This window comes from Dermacentor variabilis, chromosome 1 (assembly GCF_050947875.1).
Source record: "Dermacentor variabilis isolate Ectoservices chromosome 1, ASM5094787v1, whole genome shotgun sequence".
Lineage (NCBI taxonomy): Eukaryota > Metazoa > Arthropoda > Arachnida > Ixodida > Ixodidae > Dermacentor > Dermacentor variabilis.
The window spans coordinates 262898123-262916988 of record NC_134568.1 but is presented as its reverse complement, the minus strand read 5'-3'; the positions used below and the strand labels follow the sequence as shown (position 1 = coordinate 262916988).

General features: G+C 46.9%; 1 protein-coding gene across 1 annotated transcript in view; it reads right to left on the bottom strand.

Moving 5' to 3' along the window:
* The window catches only part of LOC142563742 (protein O-mannosyl-transferase Tmtc3-like), a 427622-nt gene that overhangs the window by 114565 nt on the left and 294191 nt on the right, over positions 1–18866 (bottom strand). The window lies entirely within an intron of this gene.

Here is an 18866-nt window from a genome sequence, read left to right as displayed (position 1 = left end):
CCGGTAGCACTTGTCTAGTGACCTAAGCTGACGTCGAAGAGGCTCATTGAAGAGTGACACATAACCAGTGGCACAAACCCAATGACCGAAATTGACGTCAAAGTGGTTTATTCAAGTTCGCCACACACTCAGTCGCACATTGTTGCCTGTCGCCAAGCTGGAATCAAAGAGGTTCATTGAATAGCGGCACATACCAAGTCATCTAAGTTATTGCGACTGTTGATTTCGGATCCGGTTCTCTCAGCACAATAGCCCGATGCGCTACCCATTAAACAATGGACTACCCAGTGACCCAAGTAGGCGGTAACACGATTAGAGACATAAATAGATAGACAGTAAGCCCTCGGAAAGTTAATGAAGTACTCTAGGAATGCTAATCGCATTATAAAAAAAAAACACATGCCCGGAATCTCGTATATCGAGCAGTCCCATACGATCATAATGGCATTATATTTAAAGAGAATATATTTCCAGAGCTCGCGTTCACATTCCTGAACAGGCCTTACGTGTCGGGCTCACGAAAGAAAGGGGTGTTTTATTCACGCGGCGCACCTTCGCGAACATTGCAAGCTTGCTTATAGTGTCTCGAATGCGCGCTGTATGAAGTCACGCGGCTGCTGTTACTCGAAGCGCAGCGTCTGCGCAACGTTGTAAATAGAGTTATTTTATTTACGTCTTGGAGCACGAAAAATGCGCTGCTTTTAGGGCCAACCATCTGCGCTTCAGCAGCCTTATTTCCAGGCACGCATACATTACGCAGATAAGCCTCGTTCATGTTCGTTTATACCCGTGTAGCGCACATAGTTAGTCCCACTAATCCGCGAGTTCACTGAACGCCACACGACGCGCCAGTCGAGAGGGCATTTTTCTTCTCTCTGTAGTGTTTTGTCACCTCTTGACTTCTAGGTGCTTACTGAGATCCACACGCAGGACGCTTTATTGGCTTACAATACGCGCATAGAACAAAGAGAAAGTACCGACAGAGCGTGTTTGAGCGAATCATTTATTTAGATATAATAAAAGAAAAGTTGGAATGTATTTTGTCACCGGCTTCTTCCTTACATGTAAATTGTTCACTCATTGAAGTCACATGAGCTGAAATGAACACCATTCCAGCAAAAAAAAAAAAAAAACAAGGGAATTAACCTACAAAGCTTTTCGTTCGGAAGTGCTCTTTCGCGAATAATATGTCGAATGTGAACATTGCTATAGCGTACGAATTTGTTTTTGAGGGCGGGCCCACCTTCCCAAACGAGCGTGGATAGTCTGTCTGGGTTCTCGCGAAAGACTCGAAACATGGTAAGTTACCTACAAAAAATTAAATGACTTTTGTTCATGAGCACTTAGTAAATGTACATGGACATGCATTAGTGTCGTCGGTTTTGCTATGACTACCACTTCCGCTAAAACTCTTTGTATATTACTTCGACGGAGTAAAACTCACAACGATTGTTCGATTTCATCGTTTTAGGCAAGATAAAGCAAACGCGATTGTACAGTGAATACGTTGAACATATTCGCTACTTTATATGTGAGTTAAAGCTTAGTATATGAAGTTACAACGTTAACCCGGTATTACTATATGCGAAGAAACCTTGCTATGTCGCCTGTGAGTAGGCGTTTGTTTTACGAACGCCTATTTTTTTATAAGTGAAACGGCGCACAGCGCCAATTGCAACACAAGGGGCTTAGAGAAACCGTAAAACATCTAACCGTGTAACTGCACAACATGCGAAGATGAGAGGCTTGCCCTTCGGACAGCTTTAGGGCACTTAGAAGACAGAGATATTAAAGAATAGAAAAGACTGGGACCATGACCCCGCGCGTTTGTAATGTGCAAAGCCACAAAAACACTGCCGCGTGTTTCTTGAGATGCACCAGCCTATTTGATCGCTTGCGACGAACTGAACGGTGAATGCTTCATTGAGTATGTCTCCGCGCATACTGCGATCGTCCCTCCTCCTTGTCATCTCTCATTCTTCTTTCTTCGCTAACCAGTGCAGGGTAGTTAGTCACACGCCTCGGCCTGGATAACCTCCCTGCTTTTTCCTTATCCCTTCTCTCTTTCTGAGCAAATTTACGGGACTAGTTGGTCGATCATTACCACATGGGCGATAGATGCGAACGGGCACACACAGAGCCATCTTGTCTAGGTTTCTTTCCTGTATGTGCGCGTGTTTCTGCGCCTAACCTCCATGAAGTTGAAGAAGCTGACGACTCACGCAGCGTCGCAAGATTCGGCACCATAAAAAGAAAAAGAAAAGAAGAAAATTACATGCGTGTTTTTTTTTTTGTGCTTCTGGACAAGGCCTGCATATTTGCGTGCTCAGGCCGCTTTACCAGTGGTGCAAGTAGAACTCTAGGCCCGCTTTCACAAAAACATTCTGTACGCTAGAACTGTTCGTAAGAGTAAGTTCCAGCCAATCGTGATGCCGGAAGGCAGTCGCCCAATGGCAAACAGTATTTACGAATAAAAAAGCTTTGTGAATTCGACCCCTGATTATTTGTCCCGCTATCAAGGTGAATCCGCGACAAGGTTTCGGAATTTATTAAGCACGAAGTACTCACGCACGGCGTTAACCCCGTTTCAGTTTTATTAGACGCACAGCGCGGGGACGCAATATGACGGACAGAAGCAGACACACGCAGCACTGTCCGTGTGCAGCACCACGGAACACAATCGAATGATAAAAAGCATTTCAGGTTTGTCGCCAATTCTTTTTTTAAATATTCATTGACAGCAACTGAAAAAGTAAATCAGTACAATGCACATACTTTAACTAATTTTCGGAATCACTTCGATCCGTTCCAGTTGACGAACGTGCTCCTTGAAAAAGAGGGAAGCTTCGAATATATGCTGCCATTTTCGGCATGAGCGCGGCACATTTAAACTTCCAAAACGGAGCATAGTGAACCGGTATTTGGCCAATTCCCTCGAAAAATTCTGCTCACAAAAGATGTTTGAAGGCTTTGAACAACAGCCTACAAGTCTGACCACTGCTAGCTACTCTAAGAGCAGTGTGTGATAAAAGTGTTCGCAGCTGATAGCTTGTGCAAGAGGTTTTGACGAGGGTCACCAAAACAACAAAGAAAAATCTGACGGGAACAAGAAGAAACGAGGCCGTGATATCGTATTCGCGGAAGTCTCATAAGTTCAGTAAAACTGCGCCATATCCGAATGACAGAACTGCGTTTTCCGCCCCTAGATAGTTAAGCGGTGTTTGCAAGTTGACCATAGCACCAAAAATATCAGACCCCCCCCCCCCCACATACACACACACGCACACACACAGAAGCATATTGAGTACAGTGATGTGGCTTACGTGACATCCTTACGCGTGGAAAATATTACCAGCATGTCGGGCAGACAGGCCGCTTCAACCAACGATGGGTTATGGAAACATGAGAGAGAGATACAGAAGCTTCAATGATATGCCGGAGATGCTATTCTGGCTGTTCGCCTGACATGCTACTCCAGGTGCTGGATGATGATTATGATATATGCAATGATAAACGCTTAAAAGCACATACAGTCACACAGACACACATGCACTATATAGATATTTTCAAGGTTTCGTTAAGGCTCGTGGCCCGCAAGAGCTTGGCACGTAACGCGCAGGTGATGCTTTGCCATGGGCCGAAAATGGGCCGCAGCTCCAAGCTCGTGTCCCGTTGCAGGTGCAGTGCCGCCTTCAGAGACTCTCTTTGATGCGTAGCGGCAGCAGTCACACGGAACGTGTTGCAGGTCTTCAGGGGCGTTGCATTCAAAGTACATTGGCGAGCACGTCAGTGGAATCTTGCACTTGAAGAGGTTCGTCTAGGCTACGTTCAGGCTGATGCGGTGTAGGCACGTCTGGTCTTGTCTGCTGAGGCTTCGGCGGTATGTGGAAGTCATTATAATGTCAAACAGAGCACATGGCAGATAGTTCACTGCTCACGGCAACACATTAACTGGAAGAACAAGGAATTTCGCTGCAGATTTTGCCGAATTAGTTTTCTAAACTGATGCAACGCAGAACGTTATTCGCAAAATTTCATGTTTTGAATACCGGCAGATTTCAATTCTGCAATTACAACATATCTCCGCAAGTCGTCCTCAAGATAACTTCGCGAAAGTTTAAGTAAAGCAATGAAAGGGGCTCAAAATTTTGTTAAGTAGTAATCGCACTGGTACATATTCCGAAATTTTTGAAGTCCGCCGCGGTTAGAAAGCTTCATCAGTATATATTATCGTTATGTCTCAAATCCTATATTGTATATAATCTGAGACAATTGCCACAAATTGTACACGTATGTATAGCAGTGCGAAGGACAGGAAAGACGGGAGGCTTAAGGAGCTACGTTGAGCTGCCGTCTGTAGGTCTGTGGAAGCACGCACGCGTACAAGCAATCGTAACAAGGCCTTTTCCGATATCGGCAGAGCAAGCTGAGACATCAAAATGATCAGGCAAAAAATAAACGTAAAAAAAAACGTTTAACGAAAAAAGCATTCTGAGAATCGAGGGAGTGAGCTGGCAAAACTTCGGCCACATTTTCTAAGGTTTATGAGGCGAAGGAAATGCGGGTGGAGCAGTTGGAAGCACAAGAGGAACAGTAGCACTCAAAGCAGCGCTTCAGAGCCCCGCTACTTTTGTCCTACCCAACGAGTTGTATGCGCCAACGAATATCTCATCAAGCCGCGCGGCCGTTGAAGGAAGAAGGACGCAGCACGGCGGTTCGTGCGCCCAGCTATCTGCGACAAGTGTGCAGCAGCAGCGCCGGAAACCACCGGCGAACTACCGCCAGGAGTTTATCCCAGGGCCGATAAGTGCCCGCAGCAAGTGCGCGGCGGCTCCTCTCGGTTGCGCGCTTCTTTTGTCTCCCCGCCAGAAGGTGTGCGAGCGAGTCCGCGGCGGTCGCTGCAAGACACGATGTGCAGCGAGTCGCCGGTCCATCCCCCGAAACCGGGCCAAGACAAGGCGTCGCCGGGCTGCCATATCCGCCCGGGCCCATTGTGAGCGTATGTGCGCAGCTGCCACGGGAGCGCGGCGAGATACTTGGCCGGCTAGGCTCTTGGAGGCGCCGGCGTCGCGCGCCTTCTCCTCCTCCCGGTCGTGTCTGACGGGGCTATTTCGCTCAACTCTTCGCTTCCCTTTGTATGGGCAGCCACGCGGTGCCGATGGTTTCGGGAGGGAGAAGAGGGGGCGGCGGAAAGAGGCCCCTAAGTGCTTTCCATTTCGGCTCGCTCCACCCGCCGAGAGATAGCGTGCGCCAGACAAAGCCAAGATGGCGGTGTACCATTACGCGCACCTCTGGATCCATCTTGAGAGCGAAGGGGCGAAGAAAACAGTCGCAACAGTAACCGTAAAGGGACACCGCTGCTCGCCGCCGCCTTCCGACAACCCACCGACAAGAGAGTTGCTCTCAACTGCTCCGAGCAGTAACTCCGTGGGAAGCCTTCTCCCCCTTATCACTCTCTCTCTTCTTCCTGTTCGCGATTTCGTCACGAATGCACAATCTTGCGAAAAGGACTCAGTCATTCGAAAGCCTTCCGCGCATTTTTAAGTAAAAGAAAAAGAAAAGGGACAAAGAAAATGGGTGGGTACCGATAGCAAAGCATAAGCGCCGCGGCTGCTATAGAACGCCGCATCGCGATAAAAGTGTGCACCTTGGAAGAAAGCCACATTACAAGGATGCTGGCAATAAACAGCGTATTTGTGCTGTTACTGCACTGTACGAATATAAAATTTTAGAGAGGAAGACCGTAATTCTCATTTTTTGAAAGACAATCAATGTTTATCGACTTATGACTGAAGCGAATACCTTTTGAGCCCTAAAAGCTGTAAGGGGACTTCCACAATTTGTGGTCGTAAAAGCTCGCTCATATATAGCTGGCTCAGCGGCTGTGCAGCCTGGTTCAGAGTGACAACGAACACCGAATGAACCGCTCAAACTGTAATTATGAAGCATATGAATTCGATCGCCTTTCGTGCAGTTTTAATAAATTTCCTCTCGAAGAGCGAGCGTCATGCTTTCTGTCGCTTGATAAGTGGTAAGAAGGCAATGGGCGGTTCACTGTTGGTGTGTTATCGGTCGTATGTACACACACACACACACACACACACACACACACACACACACACACACACACACACACACACACGTGTGTGTGCATACGACCGATAACACACCAACAGTGAACCGCCCATTGCCGTCTTACCACTTATCAAGCGCGAGAAAGCATGACGCTCGCTCTTCGAGAGGAAATTTATTAAAACTGCACGAAAGGTGAACGAATTCACATACTTGATAAAGCTAGTTTGAACGATTGATTCGGTGTTCGTTGTCACGCTGGACCAGGCTGCACAGTCGCTGAGAAATAAAAACGAGACCTGTGCCAAAGTGCACTAACTCACAAAATGAACGCCCCAACTTGCTTCTGCGACAAATCAAGTCTGCGGTAACAGCCATTTCTCAACGGAATCTGAACTCCTGCAATCAGCATACGTATATGGTCTAGAACTGCTGTAAACAATACGAACGGCTGCTTAAAGTTTTGATGATTTTTTTGTTAACTTTGCATGTGATGTTTTGACGAATTGTGTGTGCGTGATGCGCGCGCGGAGAGCGAGAGAGAGCTCTTTATTGAAACACAAAGAATTATGCCAGTGACTATGTAGGCGCCTACATGCTATATACTCTGCATAGGGAAGGCTATCGGGGAGAGAAAGGCCCCAGGAGGAGGAGAGCGGGAAAGAGAAAAACAACAACAAGAAAATATATGATCAGGGTACGTACAGGTGAGACGAAAGTGAAGGTTTTGATGTAAACAGGCTAGAGCTTGTCAATTAAGCCGATTAAGCCAAAAAAAAGTTTAAAGCTTGCTCTTGCTTTGCAGGAGAAAGCATAGGGCCTATAGTATTCTTCTTAAATCTAGTGGTCCTTGGGAAGCAGAGCCCATTCTACCGATATAAGATCTCCCGTCTCTGTAAACTGGCACTTCCAACAAATTGTTTTCCACAGTTTCTAACGCACCACACTTATCACAGTACGTGTTCGTGGACAGGTTGGTCTAGGACGGTACAGGTAGCTATTGGTGAATGCGGCGTTCAGACGAAGTGGATGTTATGTTGCCTCAAGGTGACGGGCAAGCTGACGTGGAAGTCTTGATTTTAGGACGCGGTCTTTGAGTGTAGAAAAGGATGTTGAAGCGATAGACTCCACAAGCAATTCGTTACCGCGTGGGCACATTTCTTTGCCATTGCTGATGCATTGGATTTTGCTAAATATATTCGCCGGAAATTTCTTATAAGGCCACTGTCCCTGGCCACACTATCGTACTTCAGTTGATTTCCGGACACTACGGCATATGCGGAAATGAAAAAGTGGACCTAACTGCCCGCAGAGGCCTACATTTAAGATGTGCGCACACATTTCGCACGCCACGGACGGTGGCAATGTAAAACTGCCAGGTTAGTAAAAAATAGGCGATGAGCAGGGGTGAAAGCAGGGGCCCTTCGAGGATCTTTGCGCTTGTCTGCTTGACAGTCTAGGAAGAGAGCAGATTAATGAGTAGAACTATGAATACGCGTCCATATTATGCGTATTTCATCTCGTCCAGTCACATTGTGTCATTATCATAAAGAAGTACTGCTATAGGTTTGCCGAGAGAGGGGCACGGCTAAGTCCGCCTTACTCATGATCCTCTATTACTGCATCCTGAAGTGAGCGCAAAAAAAAAAAAGTAAAGAAAGTTCATGAGGATATTTTCGGGAGGGTATGGGCAGGAGAAAGGAGCTTTTCAGTTCCCCTGCATAAAGTGGATGTTCCCATTAATATAGTTTCCTAGCTCCTTATTTTCAACAGATGGTCCTAACTGCAAAGTAGATTAAAGGTCTCAATTTACGAAGCAGGTTATGTTGTGTTCTGTTGTTTTTTTTTTTTGTTCGCTTGGGCCTTATTCACTGCGAGTAAGCTAGCCCTACACACATCTGCGTTACTTGTGGCGGTAGTCCTGGGCAAAACAGAAAAAAAGAATTCCGAATGAGGAAAAGTAAGAATGGTTGCAGAATCTCCTTCGAGAACACATGTAACCCGTTATGTTCTGATCACTTTGTTCTTATACATCGTGAGCTCTAACACAGGCACGCTTTACCCATCCCTTGTTTCCGTGGTTTCAGAACGAAAGTTAGAGGCTTTGTTCCCACAGAACAGGCGTGTAAGCGTGCAGGCTATGTGACGACGCGAGATTGCCAGCGCGGAAAATGTTGCAACAAGATACAATCTCGGCTTTGTTTTAGCGCTGAGAAAACAAAAAGGCGGTTAGTTGACAGGAAATAAGAAAATATATACGAGTCAACGTTTACGCGTGGGCTCGAGACAATTTCTGTCATAACCGCTCTTGGGTCAAGCAGCACCGCGACACACACACACACACACACACACACACACACACACACACACACACACACACACACACACACACACACATATATATATATATATATATATATATATATATATATATATATATATATATATATATATATATATATATATATATATATATATAGTACACGGCGACGCTCATAAGTAAGAAGGACAAAAAATATAGGACGGGCTTTTTATTCTAGCCTGCCGAGGCTCGATCGAAAGTGCTTACGGGAAATGATGCAATCACGTTCTTCCATTTTGTTCGGTGTTCCTCCGCTCGCTAATGCAGTCAGCGGCAAGGCTGCAGGGGAAGTTGACAGCTGTGACGGTGGAAGGCAATTCGCTCGCAGCCGTTACCTCGCTGCTGAATCGGAAGGGTCCCAATTTGTCGCGGTTTTCCGGCCCAGCATACAGCTGGAAGCACACGCAGACAGCCTGCCTCCTCGAATCAGGAACTCGAGACATCAGACTGTTTATTTTTTTTTCTCACTTTTTGCACGCACAAGTAGTTTTTACTTCTCCTGGTCTTCGCGCTCAATCTTTCCGACTCTTCAGAATAGCGAGCGTTTTCGCTCTAATTGAATGGAGATATTCTCTGGGTAAAGTGCGTATTGTTGTCGCCGACGCTAAGACAAATGACGCCAATACCAAGAGGAGTCTCGTACGCGCAGCTTTTACAGTAATGCAAATTATTCTTATGAATAAAACAGCCGCGAAACACGTCGCTATATTCAGTGCGAGTTGTGTTAGCACTGGCCTCAAAGAAACAATGCCGTTTGCGACTTACACACTGACATTATACACCACTGCAACTCAAAGGCACTCATGAATAAAGTGTTTGATATGAAATGAATCTAGCAGTGACACTACCGCATTCCTCCAAACCGATACATAGATGAAGAAAAAGCAAAAATTGAGGCTGTCATAGCGCGAAAAAAATTTTCCGGGAAGTAAATGACCAAAAGAGGTAAAATATTGTTGCGGCTTTTACATGAGCGATATAGATGGGAGTGTAAGAAAGGCACAAATGAAACACTAGCCAACACTTTATATCTGCCACTGCTCAGAGTAAGTCGAATGAAGTTCTGGAGCGGGAGATGCATACAGAGTGCGCCCTAAATGCTCGGCCTTTTTCTTTCTATCTATTTCTAACTAATTTGATCGCTACGGTTCGGACAGCAACCCCACAATGAAAATCTATTCGCACAATATCTGCACGATATCCAGAGGCAGAAAAAAAAAAGGCAGCAAGAAATGACATGGCACGAAAAGCCCTGACAAAATAAGAAGGTAGGGGGTGAGGGGGGCATTGAGGGGCGGAAAGTGGATCGGCACCAAAGCCATCGGCGCTTTTCCTATGCATTGTTTTAGGAGTACAGTAGGAAGATCACTGAGGACAACAAGAAGACGCAACACCGACGTCCTCAAAGAAAGAAAAGAATCAAGAAGAGTTAAAAAGTAAAGTGTACCCGTGACAGGAGAAAGGGAACGCAGGAGCGAGCGCTCTACCGTGGACCGTGCTGCAGCGTGTCTTACAAATTCGATTCTCGGCGAAGATTGGGAGATGGAGAGAGAGAGAAAGAGAAAGAGAGAGAGGGACTGGCACTGGCTTCGGCGCGACGTCGGCGTATCAGTGCGTGCACAGACATACGCGCAGATGAAGTCACGCATAATAAGCAGCTTTCGTGAGGCTCGAGATTTCAGAAACGGATTACGCAGCTGTCGCAGCAAATCCGCTCGCGGATGTACATACACACCTGAATACATGCAGAAAACGCAATAAAAGCCTGAGTGCGCGCGAAAGTTTCCGAGGAGCAGACGGCATCCTTTCGTGTACTCAGACAGCTACCGAGTTATGGAGGGCGCGCAACGGCCGCACGTTGCGAGAAACTCTGGCAAAGGACGCAGCGATTTCTTCATCTTCTTCTTTTATTTTATACACAAAGGGTGAATATTTGTCAACGAATTCATTAGGTCTATGATCATTTTTATTACTGTTCTACGGCTTGCCCTACGCCAAAATTTGCGATTAAATGTGATTAGGTAGTTTTTTAGCGCGCGCGCGCACACACACACACACACACACACACACACACACACACACACACACACACACACACACACACACACACACACACACACACACACACACACACACACACACACACGCACACACACACGCACGCACGCACGCACGCACGCACATACGCACATACGCACACACACGCACACACGCACACGTACATATACGCTCACACACACACGCACACACACACACGCGCACATGCACGCACACGCGCACGCGCGCGTGCGCAAGCTTACCTAAACACTATGGCGCCCGATTTTAAAACAAAAACAAATTTGACGGTCCATAATTGGGATAAAAAGGAGACCTCGTGTTATTTGCCATATTTCGTAGTATTGACATTTCATGATCGTGCTGATACACAGGAGTGCTGGACTCTCCTATAGTAGAAGTATACCTATATGTGTTACAATATCTACTGTAATGTGTCTCGATGAAGTAAATGCTCTACAGAAAAGAGAATGATAAATGAAATGCAGGAAAGTTAGCCTGGGTTGAGCCCAGTTGGCTATTCTGCACTGGGAGAAGGGAAAATGATAAAGTCAAGCGTTGATGCCCACTGCAGCCGCCGACGTTATGGAGTTGCCAGCGTTTTGTCGGTGTTCTTTGTAGTTTGTCGGTGCACTTTGGTGGCCTTGTGCAGCTATGACGTGCAAAATCATGGTCCCAAGTTCTTGTTCAATCAGAAAGATGTTCTGTCCAGTTGGTCTAGAGCTCTGGGAAGAGCAGTCCTTTTAACTTCGAAGAACAGGTAGCGTAGGAGGTGCTCTGCAGTTTCCACTGCAGTCAGCTCAATCAATCATTCCTATCAAGAATGAGGATGCGTTGGTGAAGGCAACGCGCCGGTGTAAATGACGAAGTAATGTTTCTTCACTTTAGGGAAGATTATGTAACACGTGCAGTTGCATAGAAGAGTCGTGTGAATGCTAACGATGGTGAGTGAAATGAGATGTGTGCCACCAATATAACGTCCTATCATGCGCTAGCTTGCTTAGATGCTAGGCTGCGTCATTTCTTGATAAAGATACAGGAACAAATTTGTTCTTTCATAGGTTGTTCGAGCAGCTTCACGGAAAGGTCGTTGCCGGAGATACTGCAATGACTCGAAAGTCATGGAAACACTATGTTGTGTCCTTTCGCGATCGCGCGTTGGTGCGTTTCTCTTATCTCCGACACAAATTGTTCACAGCAACCACGACGAACAGTTGATAAAATACACTGGAGGGCTGATTTTGAGTCTTACGTCATTTCTCACCGATTATTCGGTTCTTCATTAATGTAATCCGCCACCCAGGTGGAGCTCTTCTGAGTGGAAGAACAATAAGCGCAGACATATATGTATTGGGTAAAAGTAGGAAGGCAGCATAAGGTTGACGAACAACGCGCTGAGAATGTCTTGTACGAGGGCCGTAAAACGCTGAGATATTTATTTCGTAAACTCCTTGTTGAATAGTTTCTTCATTCTTTTATCTTTGTTCGCTTTCCTTCATTTTGTACAGTATTTTACCTCTGTCATTTGCCGCCATTTGCCAATGAATATTTTTGTCTGGTGATTATCCGCAAGCTCAGTTATGAACGAATGTCTCGAGCATCAAAATAATCTTAGTCACATGCTTAGGTTGGGCTTCGCCTCACACGTAGTCTTGCAAAGGCGAAGCACGTTTCACCGTGAATGAGGAGCAAAACGGAAGAAATAAAGAAAGGGGGAATAAAGATATAGAGAAATCGCAGTTCTGTTTAATGTGAGAAGAAAGGACAGAGATGGCAAACTCATATTACGCGAGGTGCTACTTGCAGCGAAGATTTGCAGCAACACATGAGGAATCTGCGCATCGCGGTGGGTTTGGAGTCTTTGGGCCTGGGAGCACACATATACGCTTGAAGAAGGAAAGAAAGGCACAGCAGCAGGACACGAGTGTGACAGTCGGAGTGTAACGATCATTCCATTTTACTTGTGTTGTTGACAGGCGTTCAGGTTTAATGAAGCTCTCAGATAGTAGAGCACCGTGGCGAGATGCCACACTGCTCAGGTAAAGCAGGCACAAGGCTTCCGACTAAATCGTCGTCGTCTTCTTCCTCGAAGTAGCTCACAGTGCTCGATTTTCTACAGTATAGTGTATATACATATACAATGACCAAGCGACTAATCCATCACCACTAATCCCATCACAATCACCATCAATCGCACATAATACAAGTACTCCAAGGTGCGCTCACTGTAAAGCTTTTGCCGATAGGACTCGAGCTCGTACCGAAGTCACCCATAGAACCTTTCATATATTTCCATTCCCTGCTCTCCCTCTTCTCTAAAAAGAAAAGAAAAATGAAGGAAACAAAGCGACGATGAAAATCGAAGCACACGTTAACCTTTACCCATAACACAGTGAAACGATTGTATTTAAATAAAAGCGCGAGGTATATGGTTTTAAACACGCATGTCCCCAATTCGCGCAACTTTCGCTACATCAGCGTGACGCTCTGCTGACGGTTTTCGAGGTATCTGTTACATAAGGGTGACCTATTTTTCGTACCTTGAAGGAATGCATGGCAACTTTAGGCTGCATAGTGTTCGGAAGCACAGAAAAACAACAACAACAATGAAACCGATTCCATAACGTCTTTGTATCTCTGACAACTATAAGCGTGAATAACGGCAGCAGAGAGCAAACCAGACTTATACTTAAGAATGACGTCGTTAGCCAGCAAGTAGACGGCAATATACGAGCGCCAAAGCGCCACTTGGAGCTACCGTTTGCATAATGCATGTCTCCTTGGCTCGCATGCATATAACGAAGCGAAAAGCAGCAATTTTTCACGGCGATTTGGACGGCTCATGATACGTCAGTGAGAAAAAATATGGTTCCCGGTTTGTCTTCAGTCACAATACGGCGGAACGTAAGACGCTCATTAAGGACGCCAACTCTCGGTCGGTCAAACGACCACGCTAATGATCGCGCCAAGGCATTCAAGGCCGGAAAAATAATGATAAAATCTATCTTGAGAGAAGCGCATAGGCCGGGAACGATACAGATATTTCATTCGGCATGTGCCGTTTCCTCGGGCCGTCGTCTTCGTATACATTGCAAGGTAATGAAGGCGTCCGCCGGGGGTCAGAAGAAGAGAAAAAGCGGATTGCTGGCCAGCATAACAAAGCCCTCGGCGATGCTGTGTCCGGCCTGCCTAATCGTGGCTTCATTTGTAGCAATTAAGGGTGTCCCGCTGCACCAAGAGTCCACGCCTTCCCCCCCCCCCCCCCCCCTCGCCGCCGCACCCGTGAGGCCGCACGCTCCTGCGACGCCTAATTCAGAATTATCGATTTTGATCTCGTACCGCGACTTGCTCTTCGGAACGGCCGCTCGCTCTTGGCTCCATATACACGACGCGCTAACGTGCCCACGCAAATGAATGGAGCGGATCTCGCACTTGAGCAACCGCAATTTTGCCGCCTCCCTTTGGTGCTGCTGCTGCTTTTTTTCTTTTCTAGTACTTCTTCACTGCGGTCCGATTTTACGACGTGACGCTCCTCGGCGGGCGTTTTTGTTTCGAGAGGCATCCTCACCCACCCACAACAGTGGCGACGGCCGGGGCCGCCCCGGCAATGCAGCGCGCGCTGGTGCATGAAATGACGCCCGACGAGTCGTTACCGCTCGGTGGGAATGCAATTAAGGCCCTTGCCGAAACATCATTAGCCGTCTTAACGGGAAGCCTGCTGCGCTAATTTGGTGCCAAAGAAAACGCGCTCGGACGAGAATTCTCAATCATTTGGCGTGCGTGTCTGAGCGGAAGAGATGGTTCTTATCGGGGACGAAGACATTCGCACATTTTAAGGAGGCCGTCCTTCATTGCGCGTTCGCTAAGCAGAAGGAGGATTGGCGAAAACGCAATTCAATCCCAAGGAAAGCACGCGAAAGCTCTGGTGCGTATGTTGGCACGTTCATTATCCTTCAATTTTTTGTTGTGAACACGAAGACATATAGCTCTTGAATGTATATTTACTGTCACACGCTCCGGAAGAAGAGGGAAAGAAAAGCGAAGTTCCACAGAAAACATATAAATGGATTGGAAAAAGACGCACTTGTTGCCTAGGACGCTTTTTCTATAGTACGGCGCAATAATTACATTTGCTCAAATAATTTCCAATGCGGATGTACGCCCGCGTTCTCCAAGAGAAAGGAAGGAGAGTCATTGCTGGACATAAAGGTATCGATAGAAAATCCACTTCTACAGTGTCAAGAATGTTCAGCGTCTCTATGTTCTTGGCTCACTCTTTAATGGAAGCGCTAAGGAGTACTGAAATGGTGTTCACTCTTCTCTTGCGAGTTATTCCTTCGCAGCCTTTATCCAACTTCATTGGTTTTTCTTTTGTCGCGGAATATGAAACAAACATTGACCGGATTCCCTGCTAACAATTGAGCTTGTTCACGAGATCGTCGATGAAAAAATAAAACAAATAGGAAACATAAGGAATGCGCGGCATGGTTGCGCATGAATTGCCGAACATCGCGTGTGTTGCACTCACAACTTGATGCACCTGTCCTACACATACACTTGCTTCATTCAGAAGGCTCAAAATGACGAGAGGAGAAGGAGAGCTTCAGATGCAAAGAAACCACAGCATCGCCCAGCGTCGTTTCAGAGTTTCTTTACTAGCTTTTACAAACACAAGGGCGCTATATTCCTCACGTGTATAACATTTCACTCCTTTCCAGAAACGAGAGCGAAGAAGGCAAGAGGCAACGATTCCGGTTATGTGACGCACTATCGCGAGTGTGAGTGGACGGACACATTCGAGAGAGCGCAATTTCACCTCCATTCTTTAAGACGCCTAGTCTGCGAAAGGGTAACGCGTGTAAAAAAAGGAGTAAAAAAAGAAAAACAAAGACAGAAGGCGGTGGAGGGTGCCGTCGGGGAACCCCATAGAAACTGCGCGCACTGCTGTTCCCCGAGCATGCGAGGCTTACTAGCGAGGGCGCGGAAAGGGAAAAAATCAGGGCCCGGCAATTGTGCAGAAACAGGGGAGGCGGGAAGGTGTGCGTGCTTTGACGGATGAGGCGATGACTAAGAGAAGCGCAGGGCCGAGACACCGAGGAGGTCGCCGTCGAACACAACGCATTTAAGCCGCCTTGGACCGGTGAGCGCGAGGAGGGCGCGGCACTTCATTTTCCTTGCATCCGCCGCGCCGCGCAGAGATCCCCAAATCCCTTCCCATTCCGTACGCCATTTATCCCGCTCTTTCGCGCAAGCTGGAAGGACGGCTTTGTTCTTCGCTCCCAGGTTTCCTTTCTTTATGTCGGTCCCTCTTTTCTGTAGGCGCTTTTATCCTCTCCGCGACAGGTTGGGGCGTGCGAGTTTGCATGCGAGAAAACCCCTGCGCTGTACGCCCACCGGTCGAACAAGAAAGAACCCTTGCGCGGGGAGAATAGATTCGCCTATTTGTAGTATCCGTCCGAAATCCAGAAAGGAAGGCGACGGAAACGCAGTGAGAAATGGACCAGCCTGCGCGATGGGGAAAGCATTTAGCAAACCGCAGGGAGCTGTAAATCATCGCTACAAGCCACGCGCGTGGAAATTTATGCGCGAGGGATCGGCGCGAGCTGGTATCGTTGACAGGAGAGGCAGAGACAACAGTCAAACAAAACAACGCTCGTCAGGTCATTCCTGACACTGTGACACAATGCGTGTTGAAATCGACGCGGGGTGACGCAAATGATTTCAGCGATCACGAAAGAAGCTTATACGGGCGCTGTATGTTGCGCTTCGGCGGCATGTGGTGAAAGGTTTGCCCGATGTACTCGAAAAATATACAATAAGGCTTCAACCCGGGCTAGTTTACACTATATTTGGTTTACTGCGCTAGTATTTCGCACAAAAGACACCGACTAGGACGAACAAGTTCGCGACTTTTTTCGCGCGTGTCCTTTTCGTTGTCTTTTGCGCGAAATACCAGTGCAGTAGACCGAATGCTGAAATGTGTTTTGGAGGAGAAAGATCACAGCTGGACCAAATAGAAAGCTAACAAGGCTGCTGCGATAAAACATGGTGCTTAATTATTTAGCATTAGCATTTTGACGAAAAAACATAAGCGTTCTGGGTTATGGCTGGTGTCTTGCTAGCCTATAAGTCAATGACCGTGGAATGCAATGTAAGCTTATGTCAACAAGTAAAGCAAGTGTATAATGTACACACTATAAACAATAAAATTGGTCACCAGCTGCATAAAGTGAGACTAATGAACGTATACATGTTGTTTAATAAATGTTGAGGGCATGGAAGAACAGGATGCCGAATTGTCAGTCATCTCAATATCATCATGAATAAACCAACTCTGAGAAGGAGAGAAACTAGAAAAAAAAAGATAAAAAAAAGAACGGCCTAAAAGAGGGAAAAATATGATAATTCGCGAGCTCACACGGGCACCCGTATTAAGTGCAAATTTGCAATTAGAGCCTTTTTTTTTGTTTAAACTTGATAACGACGTCAGTTATTTGGACATGTCGAGAGAGAGAGATAGAGAGAGAGTTATCGGCCTTGCAATGGAAGTTGTCTGAGATGCAGTGCAAAGAGAGAGAAAAAGTGCAGGGCATACAGCTGCACCCTCCGTGTTGCCAGGCGATACGCGAAACCAGAAAAGTCCGTGGTAACGCAGTTCAGGCACCGACTTCGTTCTTGCAAACGTTAACGTGTTCCAGTCGTGCCGCTTTGCTATAAATGAGCGACAAAAGGAAATGAAAAGAAAATGAGAAAAATCCTCCTGAGACATTGCCGTATAAGGCTAACGATTTATTTATGCTTTTACGGAAGCCCGTTTCCCACAGACGAACGCTCATGTGCGTGAGACTAAGCCGACGAGCCGGCTTTCTTGCATACTTTTACATCATACGGAGCCTTAACATCAGGGATGCATGGGCTAAGGCAACATAGAAAGAAGGAATTGGGATAACTCGGGCATGTTCTCCCTTCGGTGCTCAAAACGCGGACAACATTTCGAAACCAAGAGCCGAGAGGCGATCCCCGTTGATGGCAGGGATCTTCGTCTAGGCTTTTGTGCTGACGTGCCGTGGTTATGAACTAGACACGCACGAAAATAAATTATGCAACTAAAGAGCTAGAGCTAGATTAGTTGACTCCGAGAAACAAGCGGGAAATTGCTGCCTGAGATGGTGTTGTGACAAAGCCGACGAGTGTTGTTTATGTGTTACATATTCACTTATAACGGCGTTCTTTCTGTGAACACACATGCAGCTTAGATCAGGGACGGTGTACAATACACCGCACAATCCTGACCCCGCAAGTCTGTATGCTGTGAAAGTCAAGTAACGCTCAGGAATAAAACTATGCATGTTTAATGATTCCCGATGGCGCTCCTCAACACGGAAGAAGTGTGAAAGAAAGTAACAAAGTTGGCGTGCTTCCTGTATAATTACGAAGGACGCGCTGGCGAAGGATGTGGAGGTATTAGCAAAAACTACGACACTGCACTCGAGTTAGGCCGAGGGTCGTCGACCTGGATCCAGACAGTACGCATATTTATTTCAGAGCAGGGTGTCGCAGTAAGATGTTTTATTGCGATAGCAATTATATGGACACTCCAGGCGCATTTCAGCCGTCGCCGTTGCCGTGAGATTTCGTATAAATTCCAATAATAAAATTGTAGCGGCGCACCCTATGCTGTATGTACGAGTGAAAGCGCGCGAGGGTGAGCCGGCGATTGCGGCTCAATCTCGCGCGTGAAAGGGAGGAAAGAGGCGAGGAAGCGCTCCGGTCTTCCGTCGCGCGCAAGGATCTGTGGAGAAGGTAGGGAAGGGGGGGCAGTGGCACAATAGGCGATCCATGTTCTCCTCGCAGCCGCAGACATTACATGCAGGACTGTCAGCCATTCCAGTTCAGTGATTAAGCTTTCGCGAAGGCAACTCCTAACCAAAACCGAAACAAAAGAGACGCTTCGCGTCGGTGCCGGAGGTCCAAGTTGCAGCGAAGGGCTGAGTCTGTGGGGTCTGGTGCACCTTGTATGTGCGGTATTCCACTCAGCTAACAAGAGTGTGCGTGCTAGAACGCGAAGCCGTCTCGCAGTGTCTGCCCTTTTCTTTGTTATTTTTTTACGCTTCTTTATTCTTAATCTTCAACAGTTTCCGCAGCTGTCGAAGTCGGTTCGTTTTGAGGTAACTCAACAGCGCGTTGTGCCCTTGGTAGCTCAGGCAATCCTTCAGGACGGGCGAGTCTTTCCACTTTGTTTGTTTTCCTTGTATCCCTCTTGGTGGGGCTGTATATTGACACCTCTGACGGAAGATGAAGCGCAACTACCTGCAGCTGCGGTTTTTCGTGAGCGTCTTTGGTGTCAATGCCGACGTCGCCGAACAGTGGCAGCAGC